Consider the following 20,878-nt stretch of genomic DNA (forward strand, 5'->3'; position numbering starts at 1 on the left):
ATTTTCCATTCCACAAGCACGTGTGACCTATCGTAACATCTAATTTACATCGACACGTACACAAAAACCGTGCGTAGTGCATTCATTTTTAATATTTTCGCATCAAGTTTTCAACACCCCTGAGAAATAATACTTTTTGAATTCTATAATGATTTTAATAAGATATCGACAGAAATGTAGGCAAAATTCTATAAAAACGGTCGAATTTTCATATAATCATTTGTAAAAATTCAAACAGCGTGATCTTAGTTACTTATTTCTTTCTAAAAGTAAATAAATGATGAATACTATGGGCTTAAAATTCAGACTTTTGACCAGAAAGTACAAAAAACAGAATAAAAAAATCTTAAATAATGAAAAAGTGGCTGCGATTACAATACATGGAGTAAGGCGATTTTTGGCAAACAGATTTCTGTTAGTGCGGCAGAATAGGTTACGTGACCTCGTGAACGTAATAAGAAATGCGATTTTAAAATAAAGCAATGTGATGTCACTGCGGTTTTTAATAAGTTTTAAATGAATCTTTGTACATGTATTTTTTGACAAACAATTTAGAAGTTTTTCTTGTCAAACAATAATGTAAATTCCTTGAGGGCAAATAGGTCACAGAGGTAGGATATCCACTATAGTAACTATCGTTTGAGACATTTACCTTTTATACGGGATATAGCACATTCGCTTTTGATAACAAGTTAAAGAAGAAATTTTTTATTGATTTCTATTTCTCAGCAATTTTAAGAACCGATGCGGTACGAGCAGACAGTGATATGTCACATGGCGCGAAAACATGACGTAATGCCATGACAATCTCGAGCAAAAATACCGCTTTGATCTCCGCTTCAGATGTCAAAGATACTGACACACTTCTTTTAGCTCTTAGAGGGGGTGTAAATTGATCATGAAAACAAGGTCAACATTACTTAGTTTATCACTGAATAATTACCGATAATCTTTAACGTTTTTTTTTCTCTTTCCAGCGGGTGGATGGACGATGATTGTGTCCAAATTTTTTTTAGGCACTTTTCAAAATATATATTTTTCGGGAAATAATACTATTGTACATAATACTCCTTTCATAAAAGTGACAGTATTAAAAGTATTAAATTGTCTAAAGATTGTCTTACTCACATTTTGTTTTCAATAGATTCAACTTACAAGTTTGCCATAGAAAGGTAATACAATATCAAAGGTGCTTTGACATTAAATTTTATTAAAAACATTAGTTGTTTGCAGAACAAATAAATGTTTGTAACAGCAGATTTTTTTTACATTTTTATTGCAATGGTGACCCCTCACACTTTACACAGGCTTGGGACTGTCTGGCATAAAGCAGCTGGTAGTGTTGGCAAAATCTCAGACAGATGGTCCATTTCTTTTGTAACTTCAATAGAATTTGTGTGTATAAAGAATAATAAAGTATACTTTTTATTGGAGACAATATTTTAACAAAAAGTGATGCAACTTCAGTACTTGAACTTAGTGTAGTATAAAAAGGTGCAAATTACAGAAGCAACTTCAGTACTTGAACTAAGTGTATTATAAAAAGGTGCAAATTACAGAGTTAAATGAGGTAAATTTTCAGATTACTTTTTGCTAGATTATCTTTCGTTTTTCATCACTGAAAAAAAAAATCTTGCCCTCTGCACTGTGACTGTTATTCAAAGTTATTAAAAACTTTATTTTGCTGATAAAATCCAGTATATTATGAGCTGGCATGAACTGTAAAGTTAGCTTGTTGAAGATGATATTGGTGAAAGATACAATAAGTAAATATTATGTATAACAAGAGATCACAGAGTGATCTTGGCGCCCACCAATGTGCCATTTTTGAGTGTTCCAAATTTCAAGACTTACTGACTAGCTCAAGGTCAAATTTCATTTCCGTACACAACACTTTGCATGTGGTCCAAATTCGAAAGCTGTAGCTTGAGAAATGTGAAAGTAGGTCACTAGATCAATTTCAAGGAGGAAATGTGAAAGTAGGTCACTAGGTCAAATTCAAGGTCAAATTACACTTCAGAACACAAATTTATGCATGTGGTCCAAATTTAAAGCCTGTACCTTCAAAAATGTGGAAGTAGGTCACTAGGTCAATGTCAAGGTCAAAGTTTGTTTCGGTACACAATCCTATGCATGTGGTCTAAATTTGAAGCCTGTAGCTACAGAAATGTGAAAGTAGGTCACTAGGTCAACCTTAAGGTCAAAAGACATTTCGGTACACAAAGCTATGCATGTGGTCCAAATTTGAAGGCTGTAGCTCGAGAAATGTGAAAGTAGGTCACTAGGTCAAAATCAAGGTCAAATTTTATTTCGGAACACAGAACTATGCATGTGTTCCAAATTTGAAGCCTGTACCTTCAAAAATGTGAAAGTAGGTCACTAGGTCAATGTAAAGGTCAAAGTTTGTTTCGGTACACAAAACTATGCATGTGGTCCAAATTTGAAGGCTGTAGCTTGAGAAATGTGAAAGTAGGTCAGTAGGTCAAAATCAAGGTCAAATTCCAATTCAGAACACAAAACTATGCATGTGGTCCAAATTTGAAGCCTGTACCTTCAAAAATGTGAAAGTAGGTCACTAGGTCAAAGTCAAGGTCAAAGTTTTTTTCAGTGCACAAAACTATGCAAGTGGTCCAAATTTGAAGGCTGTAGCTACAGAAATGTGAAAGTAGGTCACTAGGTCAAAATCAAGGTCAACTCATGTCAAGGTTCATCTTGCCACTCAAAACCATACATGTGGTCCAAATTTGAATGTTGTAGGTTATTGACAAGAAGATTTTAAAAGCTTTTCCCTATATAAGTCTATATGAACCATGTGACCCCCCAGGGCGGGGCCATATTTGACCCTAGGGGGATAATTTGAACAAACTTGGTAGAGAACCACTAGATGATGCTACATTACAAATGCCAAAGCCCTAGGCTTTGTGGTTTGGACAAGAAGATTTTCAACGTTTTTCCCTATGTAAGTCTATGTAAACCATGTGACCCCGGGGCGGAGCCATATTTGACCCTAGGGGGATAATTTGAACAATCTTAGTAGAAGACCACTAGATGATGTCATATACAAAATATCAAAGCCCTAGGCCCTGTGGTTTTGAACAAGAGGTTTTTCAAAGTTTTTCCCTATATAAGTCTATATAAACCATGTGACCCCCGGGGCGGGGCCATATTAGACCCCAAGGAAATATTTTGAATCATCTTGGTAGAGGACCACTAGATGATGCTTCATACCAAATATCAAAGCCCTAGGCTCTGTGGTTTTGGACAAGAAGATTTTCAAAGTTTTTCCCTATATAAATCTATGTAAATTATAGAAATAAACAAAGGGCCATAACATACTAAAAAATTGTTGAACCAGTCTGATTTTCAGGGGGACACAACTAGGGTACCAATACATCATTCTGACCAAGTTTGGTCAAAATCCCCCAGGTAGTTTCTGAGGAGATGCGATAACGAGAAATTGTTAACGGACGGAAGGACGACGGACCACGGACGCAGAGTGATTTGAATAGCCCACCATCTGATGATGGTGGGCTAAAAAGCAGAGGTTACACAGCAGAAGATGCAAGCAAACCAAACCACCAAAACTACTACACTACTAAGCCACTTTATACCAGACGTGTTTAGTCTCTACTTGCTGTCACTGAAATTTACTGTGGCTGTTGTAACAGATAAAATAATTTTTGTCTTCCACTTAAATTAAGTAAAACAAGCTTTCTGAATTTTAAAGACTTGCCACTGTGAGTTACAGTGCCTGAAGCAGTTTATTCACAAGCATGCTTGAAGATTTTATTCAATGTTCATCCTGTATAAATGGCTTTTATAGTCTTAAAACATAACAATACATCACAATATTAAATACTGGACACAAACACAAGTAAACAAAACTTGAAACGAAAGTTCATCAAAATAAAAAAAATCTTAAAAAATTCTAGTTTATTTTTATTTTTTTCCGAGATGCTCACTTTCAAGCTTTTTATTTTTATTTTTATTCCCTCCTCCCCCTGCTCATTTTTCAAAAATCTCCCGTAAAACGAAAGATAAAAAAACTCTGGCCTTAGAAAATATCAGATTTCTTGGTTAAGTTTTATGTTTAGGTCAAGTTTTCTCCTAAACTATCAAAGCTTTTGCATTGAAACTTGGAATACTTGTTCACCATCATAAGCAGACCCTGTACATCAAGAAACATAACTCCATCTTGCTTTTTGCAAGAATTATTGCCCCTTTTGGACTTAGAAAATCAGTTTTCTTGGTTAAGTTTTATGTTTAGGTCAGCTTTTATCCTAAACTATCAAAGCTATTCCTTTAAAACTTGCAACACTTGTTCACCATCATAAGCTGACCCTGTACAGCAAGAAACATAACTCCATCCTGCTTTTTGCAAGATTTATGGCCCCTTTTGGACTTAGAAAATATCAGATTTCTTGGTTAAGTTTTATGTTTAGGTCAACTTCTTCTCTTAAACTATCAAAGCTATTGCTTTAAAACTTGCAACTCTTGTTCACCATCATAAGCTGACCCTGTACAGCAAGCAACATAACTCCATCCTGCTTTTTGCAATAATAATTGCCCCTTTTGGACTTAGAAAAATGGTTGAATATTATGTTTAAGTCAACTTTTCTCATAAACTATCAAAGCTATTGCTTTAAAACTTGCAACAGTTTTTCACCATCATAAGTTGACACTGTACATCAAGAAACATAACTCTATCCTGCTTTTTGCAAGAGTGATGGCCCTTTTTAGACTTAGAAAATCATGGATAGGACAATATTTCTATTATACAAAAAAAATCAGATGAGCGTCAGCACCCGCAAGGCGGTGCTCTTGTTTTAAGCTTACCTGAACATGAAGTGCTCAAGGTGAGCTATTGTGACCGATCATTGTCGGGGGGTGTCCGTCAATGCCTTGTTAACATTCTAGAAGTCACAGTTTTGACCCAACCTTTATGAAACTTCGAAACTGTGTCATGTGGGGTCAAAAACTAGGTCAGCAGGCCAGATCAAAGGAAAACCCTGTTAACACTCTAAGAGTCTACAGTTTAAGTTTGAAACTCATGAGAATTGGTCAGAATGTTTGTCTTGATGACCTCTAGGTCAAGTTCGAATCTGGGTCATGTGGGGTCAAAAACTATGTCACTCGGTTGTTAACACTCTAGAGGCCACATTTATGACCCTATCTTCATGAAACTTGGTCAGAATGTTTATCTTGATCTTTAATGGTTCGTTTGGGGTCAAAAACTAGGTCACTAGACCAGATCAAAGGAAAATCTTGTTAACACTCTTAAGACCACATTTTGATTTTGAGACACATGAGAATTGGTAAGAATGTTTGTCTTGATGACCTCTAGGGCAGGTTAGAATCTAAGTCATGTTGGTTCAAAAACTAAATCACCCAATCAAAAATCAAAGAAAAACCTTGTGTATGCAATAGGGGCTGCCTTTTTTCTCTGGATCTTCATGAAATTTGATCAGAATGTTTGTCTTTATGAGATCTAGGTCAAGTTTGAATATGGGTCATATGGGGTCAAAAACTAGGTCACCTGGTCGAATCAAAGAAAAACCTTGTGTATGCAATAGGCGCTGCATTTTTCTCTGAATATTCGTTGAATTTGATCAGAATGTTTGTTTTGATGAAGTTTAGGTTGAGATTGAATATGGGTCATTTAGGGTCTAAAACTAGGTCGTCACCTCAGTGCAAAAAATGGATAACTGCATTGATATAAAGAAGGACTTATTGACTTTTTGCACTAAGGTGACGAGGTCACCCAGTCAAATCAAAGAAAAACCTTACAAGTGTATGCAATAGGGGCTGCATTTTTCACTGAAGATTCATGGAATTTGATCAGAGTGTTTGGCTTGATGAAATCTAGGTCAAATTAAGTTGGCTTATGGGTTATCTAGAGTCAAAAACTAGGTCACCAAGTCAAATCAAAGAAAAACCTTGAGTATGCAATAGGGGCTTTATTTTTCACTGGATATTCGTGGAATTTGAACAGATTGTTTGTCTTTATGAAATCTAGACCAAATTTGAATATACAGTCTAACCTGTCTTAAGCAGCCAGCTAGGGGAGCAGACAATTTGGCTGCTTAAGCCAGGTGACAGCTGATCGGAGGTGCAGCCAGTATATGTATTTTTCAGACTTCTGACCAGTTTAGCCTTTAGGCCCATTTCTTTTTCGGTTTTCTATTAAAATTTTACCAGGGTACATTGACAAGCATTTGCCTTCGCAATACGAATGGTCTTCTTAGGAATCTAAAACTCTGGCATGTTTATTTTTACAACAAAAATTGTTACAGACAATTTTCCAACTTAAAAACAAGTATGTTTACAATTTTCGCTATTTTGGTAAGGGAAGCTACTCTCTGCGCTTACTGTCTACGCTAATATCTAAGATTGCCGTTATGTTCCGTAAAAGATCGAGTAGTTTATATTTCTTTCAAACACAATAAATTTCGTATAAATTTAATAGTATTTTGATGAAAGAAATATATTATATAAAAAATGTCACAAATATTTTGCTACTTATCAGATATCAAGTACATGTTGTTTTGTATTATATTCAACCGAGATCAAACTGTGAACCACAAAATTGACACGAGGTGACACGCTAATTGCCGATAATGACTGGCCATTTGATGTACAAAAAGAGGATCACACCTTTGGTTATCAGTTTTAATTGAGAAGCTCATGTTATTTTGTCATTTTAGTGATGAAGTCACACAAAATCACGTGTTTCTCAAAAATCTGGTATCTTCGGCGATTATCGCCTAAAAATAATTGGTTTTGGAAGAAACATGGCCGCTGAAAGGGGTCAAATACGGCGTTCGGGGGACAATTTCGGTGGCCGCTGAATAAAGTGATGAAATAGAGGAAAATCCTTTGGGGGGGGGGCATCATAAAATGACTGCTGAACGGAGGTGACCGTTGGTACAGGTTAGACTGTAGGTCATCTGAGGTCAAAAACAAGGTCACTGTCAAATATAAGAAAAACTGTGTGTGTGCAATAAGGGTGTCATTTTTCATCTGATATGCATGAAACTTAGTCAGAATGATTGTCTCCATGAAGTCTTGGATGAAATTTTATCTGGGTCATGTGGGGTCAAAAACTAGGTCACCAGGTCAAACCAAAGAAAAAGCTTGTTTACACTCTAGGGGCCACAATTTTGATTCAATCTTCATAAAACTTGGTCAGAATGTTTGTTATCACAAAGTCTTTAATGATTTTGAATCTGGGTCGTGTGGGTTCAAAAACTAGGTCACTAGATAAAATCAAAGGAAAAGCTTGTTTACACTCTAGAGGCCACTTTTTTCCTCTAATCGTAATGAAAATTGGTCAAAATATTTGTCTCCATGAAATCTCAGACGGGTTAAAAATTGGGTCAGGTTGGATCAAAAACTAGGTCACTAGGCCAAATCGAAGAAAAATCTTGTTTACACTTTAGAGGCCACATTTTTGCTTCAATCTTCATGAAACTTGGTCAGAAGGTTTATCTCCTTGAAAACTCGGATGAGTTTGAAGCTGGGTCATGTGGTGTCAAAAATTGGGTCTCTTGGTCAAACATGTTTACACTGTTATGGTGTATTACTTGGTTGAGCGGCCTAGGGCCATCGTGGCACTCTTGTACTTCATCAGCAGGAGCTGTTTACAAATATCTTTCCATCAGAAAGTTTCTTTCAAATTCTGCATTTCTTCTGTTAAAGTGGGTTTACATCAGGATTTTTATTTCCTATTGCCCATGCACCAAGCTATTTTTTCCCCAAATAACAGGAACAGATCTAGATTTCTGCTCAAAAGTTTTGATGCACTAAGAGTATTTACAGTCGTTCACCTCTCATTGATATATGTTTACCTGTGTTCCAGTGGGCGTTAACCCAGTCAGTACTAATTGAATTGTGTTTCATGTGACAGCTGGCCAAGTGTAGCAAGCTACTATAGGTCTCACATGCATTGGAGTATTACTCATACTGTGTATTTGTAAACATTTCTTTATTTAAATATGCAGTAAGTGAAAGCATACACATACATTGGAACATAATAATAAAAAAAGTATGTTGGACTATCTTGACTGACAAAAGTTTATTTCTTAATTGATTATAATTGTTATATCTAAAGAAACACACAATAACCTCACAGAATAACTGCCTCCAGAAGTAAGTTGTTATTTATTTTCAGACTTGCAAAATTCATTCATACTTTTGTTAATCTTGTGGCTTCTTGTACAGAAATATTTGTCTGTGGCAGTGCATACATAATTTACAGTCTTCGGTAACTTGAAAAATGTTTTTACATTTGTAAGGAATAAATTGTTTATATAATGAAGTGTTTACTATATTAACTTCAATTAAGGGGCAAATACAGAATAATTATGAAAAAAAAAATGTTTCAAGGCAGTTGATAGATAAGTAATTATTTCCTGAATAGTGCTTATATAAAAGGAAACAACCACACCAAGGTTGAACCACATCCAGGTTGGAGTTGCTGCATATTTTTATCTGATTACAGTAATTGTTATTCTAAAGGTTCAGTATAGATGGATTGTAAATGAAAGAATACATTATGCCCTGCGGCTTTTTTTTCCACCGATATAAAATGTATTTTCATCAGCCTAATTAAACATTCTGATTGAAACAACATTCCTTAACCTTTAGCCTGCTGGCAGCAAGTGATTCTGCCTTAAATTTCTTACCAGTGCAGACTGTTACTTTAGCCTGCTGGCAGCAAGTGATTCTGCAAGTGATTCTGCCTTTCTAACCAGTGCAGACTGTTACTTTAGCCTGCTGGAACAAGTGATTCTGACTTTAGCATGCTGGCAGCAAGTGATTCTGCCTTTCTAACCAGTGCAGACTGTTACTTTAGCCTGCTGGCAGCAAGTGATTCTGCCTTTCTAACCAGTGCAGACTGTTACTTTAGCATGCTGGCAGCAAGTGATTCTGCCTTTCTAACCAGTGCAGACTGTGCAGGCTGATCTTGGTCTGCACTGAGTAATATTTCAGTGAACACCCCTTTGAATAAAAACAACAACATCCAGCAGATTTTATTTGATTGTAAGCTGAGGGAATACATTATGCCCTGTAGCTTTAAATCGCAGACTGATATAAAATGTATTTTCATCAGCTTAATTAAACATTCTGATTGAAAGAACATTCCTTAAAACAGATGAGCATGGAACATTTAGAGGGATGGTTAATTTTATTTGAATGTCTGCTTTGCTATAAAGGAATAAAGTAGGATTTTAATGAAGTTGGCAAGTTGTTAAACATGTCCAATCTGAATTTTAATTGAAGAGAGAATTTACCCCTGTTTTAGATTAAAACAATTTTTCAGGAAATTTATGGACAGTGCCAAGTCTGTCATTTACTGTGAACCATTGCTGATTGGTCTTTGTTGTATATTCTTGTGTTATGTAAAATGCAGTCAGTTAATGTGAGATAATAAAAAAAAAACATTGTGTAATCTTCTGTCTTGTTAACTAAGTATTCTGGGATCAAGAGAGGTCTTGTTACTAATTAGAATGTGATTAAGAAGTTATAGCGATAATTGGGGAAACACCTCATACAGTTACTTTTGCAGTGGTCTTAAAATTGAATATCTTTCAGGGCCCATATTCATATAAAGCTCCTAAGGAAAAATTTTCCCTAAGGGACTAACTAATGGAAAAGTTCCGAAGCATTTTGTGGACAATCGTTGAGATATTTGGAATGTCTAACAATATTGTCTCATAGAGTCTGGCATAGTAATGAAGATTATCAATAAAGTTACTTATAACTTATAAAGTTTACACTTTTCTTTTGTGCTATGTTGTTTAGGAAATTTTATAAAGTTAAGGATTTTCCTAAGTTTTGTCTCAGGGCTTAAGCTAGGCTAAGATTTTAGGGAGAAGTCACTTCTCCCTCAGCTAAGATTAGAGAGAAGTGGAGAGGTTTTAGGGAGAAGTGACGAGATTTTAGCACCATGACATGCAAGATGAAAAAGGAACTAATTATGCTTAATATAAGTTACTATTTTTATTATTTCCTGTCTTTGTTTATTAATTTAAAGTAAATAACAAATTCACTGAAAATGTCAGTGATTCTATTTTCTTATCATTTTAAACCTTATGAATCTAATGTGCGTAAACTGCAAATTCAAGTTTTTTTTCACTCTTGCAATGATTGCCCAAACCAAGAAAACCCTTTGAATATGAATACAATTAAAAAAAGTAAATTCCATATCAGCAAAAAATAAATCAAGTTCCCAGTTGCTGCACTCAGAGTCTGTTGTGTATGAATTAAATACATGTCAATAGCAGTGACATCACTATGACATCACATGTCTCCTTTGATCAGCTGATGTCTCTTTGATATGCTGGTGTCAAACAGGTTTAAGCCAGTTTCTGATGGCAGGTGTCAAAAATTTGGGTAAATTTCAGTTACCTTATTTTATTCACAGAAAGTGTCAGTGATAATATTATGTTTCTAAAGTTTGGGTTTTGAAAAATACCAGTAAAATTAAGTGGATTTAAGGAAATTACTCAAGCCAGTCACGGTAAGGTACTTTCTAAAGGTCAAAAAAGAATGTGTAAGCTTATGTAATATAAATCCCTTCTGCTTTGTTTATCAACAGTCAGTTTACAAAACAAGTGTCACATTTCGAGGGTTCAACGCAATAAGGGCGTATCTACATATACTAACTATATGTAGATACGCCCTTATTGCGTTGAACCCTCGATTTGCACTTCTCCGTAATCTGAAGTAGGCGGAGCTTAAATTATGCTTTCGTGTATTCCTGTCAAGTGTCAACAGGCTGATAGCGGATAATTGGAAGTGTGTGGATAAAAAAATCGGGCGACTTGAATTTCGCTTTGATGTTAAATTAGAGCGAAGTGGGGAGCTACAAAGCGACTATTTCGCTCAAGTCGCTCCCTAGCTCAAGCCCTGTCTAAGGAGCTTTATGAATACGGGCCCTGGACAGTATTTTGCTATCACAGTAGATTTCTATTAAGAGTTTGTTTACAACTTACTGCTGTAATGTTTTCATTTTCTTAAGAAAAATCCTGAACAATACATAAAATCTTTTTAGTATCCTGTACAGTAGAAAGCTATCAACCTGGTTGTTAAGTTTAATGTTATGAATTACTTCTGAATACCTCGCAATAAACACATGACCAACATTGAAATCTACCCTCTGTTTATTACTGTATTAAATATGAATTTTTGTTTAATTGTAAAAATATAGATTATAAAGGTTATAGGTTTAACTGTAAGGTCATTGTTAGTGTCGTACTGTCGGGAACAGTAGGATTGTGCCTTTTTGTCCATCCACACTTCTGTGTCTGGTCTGTAGTGGGATTTTGATATTATTTGGCACATGTTTCCTTTTTATGAAACAATTTGTCATTCACAACACTCGGATATGGAAATAGTGCTGGTATTGTCCAAAGAATTTGCAATTGGTGTACTATATGTAAGAAATAGATAAAGCGAAGAACTAACTCCAGAAATATACTTTTTACTTCAAAACTATATGTAAAAAGCCAAAATTACACACTAGTTTTGTCGTTTATGATGTGTGTATATCATAATGGTATTCTTGCTAATAATCAATATATTTGTATTTAGAAGCCAACTGGAATGTAGACACGGCTTACCGGATGTACAAAAGTAACCAGATGGCTCAGAGTGGCTTCCAGAAGCCGGCTCCTCCGACCAGATACTCTCAACCCCCTATCCAGACCCGCCCAGTGCCCCACCATGGGGTCATGTATGCTCGTCCGATGACCAGCTTCCATCAGCCAGATGTGTTTGGATCTGTGATGACAGGGACAGGGCCAGTTATAGGGAGCAATGTCCACCCAGCATTCCAGTCCCCGAAGCCAGTCCCCAAGTTCCCAGTTGAAAGGGAGAGAATCATTCCGATACAAGTAAATAGTAAAAATATATCATTCACCTTTAGCCTGCTGGCGGCAAATGATTCTGCCTTTGCGACCAATGCAAACCAAGATCAGCCTGCATGTCCATGTTTGGTGTTCTTGGTCTGCACTGTTCGTTATTCAGTCAGTAAATTTTCAGTGAACACCCCTTTGAATAATAAATCTAATAAATAGTACTGTCCAAATTGGAAGATGGACCAGTCCATTTTAGAAATTTAGCAAGGTGAAGGTTAATTACTGTACAAGAAAGGATTACTTTCTCTTTTACTATGTCTACTGTTGTTGTTTCTGATTGTGATTAAAGCTCAAAACATAGACAAAAATACAGATTTTAGTAAAAAAGTTGTAGAAATTTCCTCAAAACACCTGAATGATTTATAGAAATTTAATAATTTTAGCATCTATTTGGGGTTGGTTTGTTATTTTATATAACTTTCAATACATGATTTTTTTTTATATAAATAGATATTAGATGCACTGTACATAGTATGAAAATTCTTAAATCAATACTTAATACATGATTTTTTATATAAATAGATGTACTGTAGTATGAAAATTCTTAAATCAATACTTTTTATTGCATAGAATATTATGATTCATTGTGATAACCAAATCTCATTTGAATTAGTCATTTCTAAATGTTTTAAAAGAATTTGCAATAGTTGTTTATTTACATGATTAATTACAGTCATTGTCACTTGGTAAACACATGTCAATGCAATGTAGTCATAAAAATGTACAATTTTTAATGAAAACAAAATGCATACAATCTGATTGTATTTACAACAGATAGAAACAAGACAGCCTGTTGTAAGAAGTGGAAGAATTACTCCACCACCACAGTCAGCAGCATCATGGCTGAACCAACAACAAAATAGTACCCAGTCAATACCTAAATCCCAGACCTACCCTGTTCCTGGTTTTGGAGACATACAAGGGGGGCAACCTCAGCAAGTCAAGGGAGACAACTCTGTACTTGTTAAAGGTATATTTTGGCCAAACTGAATTAATTCTGTAATGCATTTTCAAATTTTATTGCTGTTACATGTATTATGATCCATATTTTTACATCATATATTTATCAAAGTTAATATGTCATAATTATCTGGTATCAAAATCTTTGATTTTATGAATAGATTTTAAAAATTATAATTTCAAGTTTGTAACTTAAAAACAGTCACAATTTTTAGTTAAATTTATATTTTGGACATAGTTTTACAATTTGAATTGTCTGATATCTAACAAAGTGTTTGCTTAACGACTTTGCCATTAGCATCTTAAGCTTCTTCCATCTCAACAACTAATACTTAAACAAAGTAGAAATTATCTTGGTAGGAAATCAGCTTATCTTTTTTACTTCGGCATTTATAGGAATAGTCTAGTATCTTAATAAGAAAAATCTTTGTTTTATACAGGAAGTTATCCTAATATTTCCTTCTAAGAAGGAAATATTAGGAAAGCTTCCTGTATAAAAAAAAAAGATTTTTAAGAAACTTGTAACCAATTCTTCAGAAAATAATGTTTACACTTGGTTTGATACAGCCCAATAAAAAACTCAAGTCTCCAGTGTCCAAGTATCATTTAAAACTTGGACATTAGAAAGAGATAAACTGAGCCGCGCCATGAGAAAACCAGCATAGTGCTTTTGCGACCAGCCTGAATCCAGGCCAGCCTGTGCATCTGCGCAGTCTGGTCAGGATCCATGCTGTTCGCTAACCATTTCTCAAACTGTAATAGGCTTTGAAAGCAAACACCATGGATCCTGACCAGACTGCACAGATGTGCAGGCTGGTCTGGATCCATGCTGGTCGCAAACGCACTATGTTGGTTTTCTCATGGCGCACCTCAACTAGATTTTTAGCCCACCATCATCAGATGGTGGGCTATTCAAATCACTCTGCGTCCGTGGTCCGTCGCCCTTCCGTCCGTTAACAATTTCTCGTTATCGCATCTCCTCAGAAACTACTGGGGGGATTTTGACCAAATTTTGAAAATCAGACTGGTTCAACAATTTTTGAGTGAGTTATGGCCCTTTGTTTATTTTTATAATTTACATAGATTTATATAGGGAGAAAATTTGAAAATCTTGTCCAAAACCACAGGGCCTAGGACTTTGATTTTTGGTATGGAGCGTCATCAAGCAGTCCTCTACCAAGATTGTCCAAATTATTTCCCTAGGATCAATATGGCCCCGCCCTGGGGGTCACGCCCAGAAGTAAACTTTGACCTTGACATTGACCTAGTGACCTGCTTTCACATTTGATTTGGACCACATGCATAGTTTTGTGTTCCGAAATGAAATTTGACCTTGATTTTGACCTAATGACCTACTTCCACATTTCTTAAGCTACAGCCTTCAAATTTGGACCATGTGTGAAGTTTTGTGTACCGAAATGAACTTTGACCTTGAGATTGACCTAGTGACCTACTTTCACATTTCTGTAGCTACAGCCTTCAAATTTGGACCATATCCATAGGTTTGTGTACAGAAATAAACTTTAACCTTGACATTGACCTAGTGACGGTACAGGCTTCAAATTTGGACCACATGCATAGTTTTGTGTTCCGAAATAAAATTTGACCTTGATTTTGACATAGTGACCTACTTTCACAATTCTTAAGCTACAGCCTTCAAATTTGGACCACATGCATAGTTTTGTGTACCGAAATGAACTTTGACCTTGAGATTGACCTAGTGACCAACTTTCACATTTCTCAAGCTACAGGCTTCAAATTTGGACCACATGCATAGTTTAGTGTTCTGAATTGAAATTTGACCTTGATTATTACATAGTACCTACTTTCACATTTCTCAGGCTGCAGCCTTCAAATTTAGAGCATGTGCATAGTTTTGTGTACAGAAATGAACTTTGACCTTGAAATTGATCTAGTGACCTACTTTCACATTTCTCAAGCTACAGCTTCAAATTTGGACCACATGCATGGACCACATGCACATTTTTATGCTCCCACTTTGTGGGGGGGGCATATAGATTTGCCTTGTCCGTCCGAGAATGTTGTGTCGCGCCTAGCTCTAAAAGTATTTGACGTAGAGTAGAGTCACAAAACTTTACAGGAATGTTGGTCAGCATGTGTAGTTGTGCACCTGGGGTTTCGCGTCCAGATTCATTCAGTCATGTAGGAGTTATGGTCCCTGACTTTGTAAAAATTTTCCCTATATGTATATAGTGGAAACTTTAAAAATACTGCTGGCCCAATTTTAACATAATTTCACACAAATGGTCCTAGTGTGGCCATCTTCCAAGATTGTTCAGATTATTCTGATTCATCAAAAAACATGGCAGCTAGAGGGCATGGTCATTTTTCCCTATATGTGGAAACCTAAAAAAAATGTCTTTGATGAAACTGTTGGCCCAATTTTAAAATGATTTCGCACAAAATTTAATGATCATTGTGTGACCCTCTACCAAGATTGTTCTGATTATTTTGATCCGTCCAAAAACATGGCAGCAAGGAGGTGTGGTCACTTTTCCTTATACATATGTAGTGGAACCTATAAAAAGTTGTCTTGTATGAAACGACTGGCCCGATTTTAAACTTATTTCACACAAATGTTTCTAGTGTGACCCTCTACCAAGATTGTTCTGATTATTTTGATCCGTCAAAAAACATGGCAGCAAGGAGGGGTGGTCACTTTTCCTTATACATATGTAGTGGAACCTATAAAAAGTTGTCGTGTATGAAACAACTGGCCCGATTTTAAACTTATTTCACACAAATGTTCCTTGTCTGACCCTCTACCAAGATTGTTAAAATTATCGAGATTCATCAAAAAACTGCCGGCTGAGGACATGATCACTTTTCCCTGTATGTATATATTAGAAGCTTTAAAAAGTCTTCCAGTCAGAAACAGCAGATCAAGTTTTAAAAATAATTTTGTATACCGGTAACCATATACAAAACTGTTCAGGCAAGCAGTGTAACTCTGGTGAGCGATAAAGGAACATCATGGCCGTCTTGTATAAATATAGTTTTATGTTAAGATAGTATTGGTAGGGTAGTGCTGATTGAAGTGTAGTTCAATGTGATTTTGTCAGGGACTGATGGAATATTAACAATTTCTGAAGTCTGGCAGACAGCAGGTATTATATATTTTCATTATAACTTTCAAACAGCCTTTTAGCTGAGGTGTGAATCACATAAAGTGTTTGATATTTAACAAGTTAGCTGTTTAATTAAATGTTACATTGTATTTTTACATGAGTTGGAAACTTATATTCTTTTGAATTTCAGCAGGATTTGCAGCACCAGAACCATTAACAAACAGGGTAAGTAACCCTTCTCAACAGCTAAATACCAAGGGAAGTAACCATCAACAGAATGCCAAGGGAAGTAACCCTCAGCAGCTGAATACTAGGGCAATTAACCCTCCTCAGCTGAGTACCAAGGGAAGTAACCCTCCAGAACAACAGACATCGAGAAGTGAAGATGCGAAGTTGTCTCCCCCTGATGTTGAAAAAGCTGTTATAGGAAGTGCATGTGAGTTTTTAGCAGGTCTTCACTTTTTGTACTGCGTCAGGCCTTTTTTTCATCAATTTGGAAATACCACCGACACTGTTGGGATTGGGAAAATGCTCTCAGAAATTGTCTTAATTGAGACAATTTGCAAATTACCAAAATCTACATAAATATGTTTTTGTGTGAAGTATCAATGAATTGCATTTCAGTAATTGTTCAACAGTATTATAATTAACCTAAATATACATACAAATTAGCAAAATTATCTTAAAACAGCAAAACCCTAAAAGGTATAATCATTTGGGAATTTTAAATTCAACTTTGGGAAAAAACCATACTTTTTTGCATTGGGATTACCTCCTTTTCCCGGAGGTAGATTTATAGAGGAAAAAGGCCCTGTGTGTTAAGGATTATGGGTACAGTGTAGGAGTAGAATCTGTTTATTTCATACTTAACTGGAGTTCCTGGTGTTTTCACTGATGCTAGAAAACTCCCTGTTACACCAGGTGTAAGATTGGCTTGTGTCCTTTAAACAACATAAAAATGATTAACATGTATGAAAAAGATGTCATTATTGTCTGAATTCTTGTCCTCGAGTCAGATATTCCCATCTGCATCTGCAGCCAGCAAAAGATTTTAGTATCAATATTGATTTTAAGTTTTGTCTTTCTATCCTTGTAGCTAGTTAATCATTGTTGCATAATGTTTTTCAGCATATACACATGTATGTTGATATTGAAAGAAGACATTAAATAAAAGATAATGAAAATTATTGTGCAAAAGCATGTATCTAAATATATATATTTTTCACATTGTATTACACCATTTGTATGTTAAACATGTTAACCTTTGCCGAAGAAAGACTCTAAAACAAACTAGAAAAAAAGTTGGTGCATGTGAGAAGTTAAAAATTATTATGTCTATTAACCAAAGTTTATCTGACTTTAATTTGTAAATTATTTCAGCTCCAAAAGTGTTGAAACGTGGAATTTCAAAGATTTCTCAGAATGCAATATTAGTTGACGAAGAACGTAAAAATGTACTTCATGATATCACTGAAGATTGCCATGACAACATGTATGTGCAGACATTTGTTTACCAGACATTACTGGCTACTCAGATGATTTCAGAGAGTTCTTGGAAAGAGATTTAATTGAACAGTCAACTCTAGTTTCTCTGGAACAAGCAGGTAATTCTATATGTCACTAAAGTTTGTTTGATGTTCCTAGTTGGGAATAGGCTAAGAAGAAGCATTGTTTGTTGTCAGTATTGTAAGTTAAATATCTTTTCCTCCAAAACTGCTGGTCAGAATTATAATAAACTTGGTCTATAGCATCCTGGCAATTTGGTCTTTAGCATAAGTACAGAGTTTATGAATTGGAGCACATGGGCCCTTTAGGGGCCACAAGAACAAAAAATAGAAAAAAACCTGTAAGCAACTTCTTTTCATAAACCGCTTGCTGGATCTCCGATTAACTTGGTCTGTAACATTATTATTTTGTTAATAGGAGGGCACCCACGCCACTTTCAGAAAATGCTGGAACTAAAAAATAGCAATATCTTTTTAATGACTTCTTCCAGTGAACCACTTGATAGATTGCATTAATCTTGGTCTGTAGCATTATTAAGAGGTCCTCTCTCAATTTTGTACAAATGGAGGCACTAGGCCTCTTTTAAAGGATGATAACATTAGGATCTTTTAAATTAAATGACTTCTTCTGATGACCTGGTTAATGGATTTTCATTAGATTTGACCTATATTTATTTTTATCAAGTCAATTGTTAAATTGTAAAATTTCTTCAAATGAGTGCTCTTGGTGAATTTTAAGGAACCATAAAAGATAAAATTAGAAATATCTTTAAAGTACTTTTTCCCTTTAAACTTATGCCCGATTTCATTAAACCTCGTATGTTGTTTATTATCCTCCCTTGAAGGTGGAGGGATATTGTTTTGGCATTGTCCATCTGGATGTTTGTCCATCTGTCCATCCATCTGTGTGTGTGTGTGTGTGCGTCCATCCGATATTAAAAATGGCTATAATTCAAAAAATATTTGAAGTAGAATCACCAAATGTCACAGAGTTATTAATCAGCGCATGTCCTTTGCTAACACTTACAATTATCCCCCTTGACCAAGTAAAAGCAGAGTTTTCCCCTTGATTTGTTTGGGGGAAAAATGAAAATGCTTACAGTCCAAAAAATATTTAAACTAGAATCACCAAATGAAAAAAGAAGAAAATATTTACAATTCAAAAAGTATTTAAACTAGAATTATCAAACCTCACATGATTATTAATTAGGACATGACCTTGGCTCACACTTAGTATTGTCCTCCTTGGCACAGTAAAGGCAGTTTTTTCCCCCTTGATGTGTTTGAAAAAATTGAAAAAATTTTATAGTTCAAAAAGTATTTCAGTGAGAATGACCAAACCACATATAATTATTAATTAGCACATGACCTTTGCTAACAGGTAGTGTTATCCCCCTTGACCCAGTTAAAGCTTTTCTGCTTGATTTGGTAAAAAGCTTGAAAATGTAATCCATCGATGGATCTTCATGAAACTTGTAGATTTCTATAGAGAAGAGTTTTTCCCCTTGACTTTGTTAAAAATAGGAACCAATAAATCATTGCTCAGTCCTTTTGTACATAACTTAGATATATGTGGAAATAAAACATCTTTCATTCTTAAAACAACTTACTCGGTGGGGGATATGGATTCACTGAATTTGCTTGTATTTATTGAGTTTAGAGTTATGTGGATAGTTTTAAACCCTAAGTGAGGTTGCAAAACTATATCCGTGCATGGCAACTTGAAGTCAGTGACACTGACTACTCATCCATGTAGGATTACTTTTCTGGATAGCAAAGATTCCAAAGTTGGAAAAGCTTTTGTAGAGCAATATTAGTATTGACAAAATTTTAATATCAAAATTTGTTTGCAGTACATTTAAATGTTTTTCATCTATATTGACAGGACGACTGAACTGGTGGGCAGAGCTAGGTATATGTCAGAGACTGTTACCCATGGCAACAACTGGGGATGGCAACTGTTTACTGCATGCTGCATCATTAGGTAATGTTTTAATTAAAAAAAAATTTAAGAAATAGGTAGATAAGAGTCAAATACACAGTTGTTATTCTCAAGAATCCATGTGATTTGTTGATTGACCATTAAACATGAAGAATGAAAGACTAGCTGTTTTTCCTGCTTGTACCGTACAGTAATATCCATGGTTGTCACATGCTGAAAAATGAACTTTAACATATGGAAATACGGAAAAAGAAAATGACATTGTCTTTTATATGCTGTTCTACCACTTCAATAATAGGAACATATTCAGAAGTTCAGTAGTATCAATAGTGTTCCTAGAGCTTTGGACTAAATCTGTCATCTTTTAGATTTTGTAATTTTTCATAGTTTTAACAAGAGATTAATATGAACAAGAAGAAATCTCATTTTTATGAATACAATTTTTTACATGTATATATGTTTGATATATGATTACAGCAATGTGGGGTATACATGATAGGCAGCTATTATTGAGACGTGCCCTGTATGACACGCTTACCAAGAAGTATTACAGACAGGCTCTCTATAGACGATGGAGGCTGCAGCAGACCCAAGCCAACAAACAGGTACATCTTCATCTGAAGAATTTATGTCGCTGATTGAGTCAATTCTCATGCTCATTTAAACCGTTCATCCTTCACTCATTGAACAACAATCAAATGTCACGTTTATCCAAAGTAAGGCTCTATCCTTTGTAATGAAAATCAGTTTGGCAGTTTGTTACAGATAATAAAAATATCACTGAATGAATACAGTGACCTTTTTCTCTTGATTACTTTGAAATCAGTTAAATTTTTATTGTTTTGACCAATATAGCTGTTTCGTGGGGATATGAAGTTGCAGATATCAAAGTTTGAAGAAAAAAATTAATGGGAAATTTATGCATTGTGACAATTAAATTTTGTGGATTGATGCAACCATGAAATCCTGAAAAAATTGGTCCCTCACAAATATTTAGGATTTTACAGTATACTCCTAAAAAATACATGACACATTTTTTTTTTGAAGTTCTAAATGTAGTTGTCTTAGAATCAAAATTGTCTTGATGTGTGTCAAACATGCAAAATGAATGCAGATATCCTGTAATACATAACGAACAAACATGGTCAGTCTAGCACTGGTAAATATCATGTCTGAGATCTTCAGTTCTGCAGTGAAACTTTAAAGAAGTAAATACATTTTAATGGCTGGCTTAATTGGCATTACTAACACTTTCCTCACTATTAATGTGTGCTGTGACTTTATAGGCTGGATTAATATTTTCTGAAGAGGAATGGAAGAGTGAATGGGAGAATGTGTTACGTCTTGCCTCGACCACGCCACGAGCATTGCCAGGAAGGGGAACTATGCATAGAAACAGCTGCTGTGATAGTGCTAGAACACAGGCTAATGTCAGGTTAGCGATGTTATTATATACATGTA

The 20,878-nt window shown here is 35.2% G+C and overlaps 1 pseudogene; it reads left to right on the top strand.

The window, feature by feature from the left end:
• LOC123566341 (tumor necrosis factor alpha-induced protein 3-like) overlaps positions 1 to 20,878 on the top strand; it is a 32,665-nt pseudogene that overhangs the window by 6,260 nt on the left and 5,527 nt on the right.

This window comes from Mercenaria mercenaria, chromosome 8 (assembly GCF_021730395.1).
Source record: "Mercenaria mercenaria strain notata chromosome 8, MADL_Memer_1, whole genome shotgun sequence".
Classification (NCBI taxonomy): Eukaryota; Metazoa; Mollusca; class Bivalvia; order Venerida; family Veneridae; genus Mercenaria; species Mercenaria mercenaria.